The 3,459-nt window shown below is 43.6% G+C and overlaps 1 long non-coding RNA gene across 2 annotated transcripts in view; it reads left to right on the top strand.

The window, feature by feature from the left end:
• Positions 1 to 3,156, top strand: part of LOC134435230 (uncharacterized) — a 33,649-nt gene extending 30,493 nt beyond the window's left edge. Inside the window, exons 2-3 of one of the 2 annotated variants that reach the window (XR_010031985.1) lie at positions 2,643 to 2,745; positions 2,884 to 3,156. This is a non-coding gene — a long non-coding RNA (uncharacterized LOC134435230). Of the gene's footprint in view, positions 1 to 2,642 lie in introns of both variants that reach the window. The other variant, XR_010031986.1, reaches the window with a different exon arrangement.
• Positions 3,157 to 3,459: the final 303 nt, after the last annotated feature.

The raw sequence follows: 3,459 nt of genomic DNA, 5'->3' as shown, positions 1-3,459 counted from the left end.
AGTGTGTGTGTGTGTGTGTGTGTGAGTGTGAGTGTGTGTATGTGTGTGTGTGTGTGTGTATGTGTTTGTGTTTGTACTCGCGCAAGTAGTTTTCAGGTTTTGTGTGTGTATTATTAGTGTGTCCGTTCGCATTCGTGTGTCTGTGTGTGTGTTTGTGTGCGTGTGTGTGTGTGTGTGTTTGTGTGTGTGTGTGCGTCATTGATGACCAGACTGAGAAAGGGAGGGATGGAGAGATAGAGAGGGAGAGAGAGAAAGAGACTGAGTAAAGCGGCCAGAAGTGGCCAGGCCTCTATGAAGTGCAGAGAAAGGCAGAATAGAATCTAAAAAAGGAATCATTCCAGCCCAAACGTTAATGGCCCTTTTTAATTTCCTGCTAACGAGAAATGACTTTCTACCGTGGAAAAACAGCACCCCTTCTTAGTGCGTGTGTGTGTGTGTGCGTGAGAGACAGAGAGAGAGAGAGAGAGAGAGAGAGAGAGAGAGAGAGAGAGAGAGAGAGAGAGAGAGAGAGAGAGAGAGAGAGAAAGACAGAATGAGGGAGGATGAGGGAGAATGAGGATGAAAGAGAAAGAGAAATAGAATTAGAGAGAGTACATACAGTAGGCCTATGTGTACAAGACGATGTTTGAGAGAGAGCAAGTGAGTGTATGTTTGGTTCGTGTGTGGGTGTGTTAGTGCGTCCATGCGGCTCGGCCTGGCTTCCGTCTTTCGAGGGAGGTCTCTGATGTAATATTTAAGTCATTTGTTTCATTGTAATCCCATAATCCTTTGCACAATGCGGAAAATGACACAGCTTGTAAAGTAATGAATGCCTTTTGTACTCCAATCCCATGAGCGCTTGGGCTAACCCCACTAAAAACCCATAGTACAACGCTAACCAGTGCGCTGCGCTCTCTAATCTGGCTTGTAAATGGGGGGTTTGAGAGAGAAAAAGAGACCAGATTTCCAGGCCGCAATGGGATATCAGATACCGTTTCCATGGTGGATTTTTTCCCCCCACACCATTCGAAAGACACCACCTAGAGAACTTTCTGTGCATGGAATATGCGGGCAATGATTCCTAAGCTGCTAAAATGGCTTGCTGTCTGAGGACTAATTTTGTATGCATCTAGGACATTTTTTTAAAGGTCAATTTGACTCAGTATTACGGTCTAGTCTCAAAATACGTTACATACTTGATAGAGACATCAGGTGTTTATTTAAATATGTATGTAAATGTGTTATAGCAGATGCTCACATTATGTGGGCTAGCTCCGAATGAGATATAGTAGTACGTATATGCTAACTCTGTAAACCTTGTGGTGCACATTGGAAGATATAGAAATGGAAAAAAGGCTCATGAAAGACGTAGCATGAAACACTAACCTCTTTTCCATGAAAATAGCAATTTGCATTGACATTCAGCTTGTGAATGGTTGTGGAAAATATATCTCAGCAGCTTATTACTGCAGTTGTAAAAAGTCTGCACAACATGGAATATGAAAATAATAAAACATTTCTGAGGTAAATTTTGTAGGGAGTGGAAACAGCTACAAGAACGTCAGAATAGTGTTGAATTTGACTGTAATTGTTGAAAAAACACTACAAATTTGTTCTATGTAGACATGTCAAAAATGACATTTTGATGTCTGCCTTTGGTAATGGTGAGTGACCTGGCCTCCCTTTACATGGTAACTGAGCATGAGAGGGAAGCAAGAGAATCTTCCGGAACAGTGACCGCATCAGAAGTTGGATCCAGTATGTGGTCAAGCCCTATCTGGGTTACCGGCACAATTGAGAGGAAAAAATGTTACATGACAAGCTTTTATCACTGCGGTCTAGAGGTCTGACAGCACCGGCCGGGATCTCTGGCAAAACCATGCCGATCACACTGCTGAATTATTAACCGTTATGGAAAAGTGTCTAGTGTAGAGTAGAGTAGTGCAGTGGGGATGGGTACTCTTGTACTTGCACGCAGAAACACACTCTCACACCCAAACACACATGTGCGCATGCACACACACACACACACAGGCCATGGATACATGCACACACACGCATGCATGCACCCACACACACACTCACAAACACAGTACATGCATGGGCACACACGCACGCACGCACGCACGCACACACACACACACACACACACTATCTGTCATGAAAAATACAGAGGCAGTCCTATTTTTACAGTCATTGGTTGTAAAATGGCCATGTGTTTGATGCCTTTGTACATACGTAACTACAGTACACGTCTGTGGAACAGAGAGGCGGTCAGCTGTTGCCTGTATACTAAGAGATTGTGCATGTATTTTTTTTGCGCAGGCTTCAAACATCCAACACATCAATAGCCTTACCCAGGGATGGTCTGGGGGGAGAAATAGGGCCCGGGCACTTTTGGCTTAAAGGGGCTCCTCATAATTAGCGGCATACAGAACTGAATTACCCTCATAATTAGCGCCACACAGAACTGAACCTGCACCCTCGTGGGCCCCTATTTTCAGAAATGTATTTTTTGAAAAATTTGTTTTACATTTCTGAAAATAGGGGCCCACGAGGGTACAGGGCCCACTGGGAAATGCCCGTTATGCCAGATGGTCAGTCCAGCCCTGGCCTCACTGCTGTATCTGACTATTGTTTTTTTTTTTCATGTTTGCGGTCAGCAACAGAGACAGACGTTAGACTGTTAGCTCACACTGAAAGACAGAGAGAGTGAATCTACAGTAACACAAGACAGATAGGGTGATGGCTAGCAAATGAGACAAGGTACGTATGGACAGTGAGTATCAAAGTGAGGACCAAAGACAGGAAAATGACAATTAGTAGCCTGCCCGGGGGACAGTCAGCTTGCTGAGGAGACAGAAAGAGGAGGATTTCTTTATACAAGACACGTTTTTTTTTTAGCCTTTCAGTCAGACTTTCTTCTAAATCGGCATTGGGTTGTCCGAATCCTTTCCAAGAATCGCTTGCTGATGGGGGATGAACCACGCGGTAGATGTGACACTCAGCAGATTCTTGGCAGTAATGAGACAACAAGACGGGCGATTAATGACAACTTGCTGACAGAAGATACCGCAAGCAGAATATTGCTTTGGGAAGATGTGGAAAATTAGATGCATGATGGAAATGTTTGAATTTATGGCTTGTTTGACAAAAAAGTCTGCATTTTATGTTATTATAAAGAGGCGTTTTGATTACATTAAAGGCTCCAACTCAGAATACTTTTCAAGAACTATTGAGATCTTTTCATCCTTTCTTTCTTTCTTTCTTTCTTTCTTTCTTTCTTTCTTTCTTTCTTTCTTTCTGTTCTGTTATGGCCTTTCCATCTGGGAAAAATGCTTTTCAAACACACACAACAGTTTGCGCCAGGGCTGTGTGGAGCGTGACGTCCTCTAGTCAAATGTTTGAGCGGAGTCTGTTCCTGCCAAGCCCCAGGGTAAGGTTGATGTCGGATCCTCCTGTTCCTTGCCACATTTAGCA

The sequence above is a fragment of the Engraulis encrasicolus genome, chromosome 19 (assembly GCF_034702125.1).
Source record: "Engraulis encrasicolus isolate BLACKSEA-1 chromosome 19, IST_EnEncr_1.0, whole genome shotgun sequence".
Lineage (NCBI taxonomy): Eukaryota > Metazoa > Chordata > Actinopteri > Clupeiformes > Engraulidae > Engraulis > Engraulis encrasicolus.
Note: the sequence above shows the minus strand (reverse complement) of the source record. Positions and strands in the feature narration are given on the sequence as shown.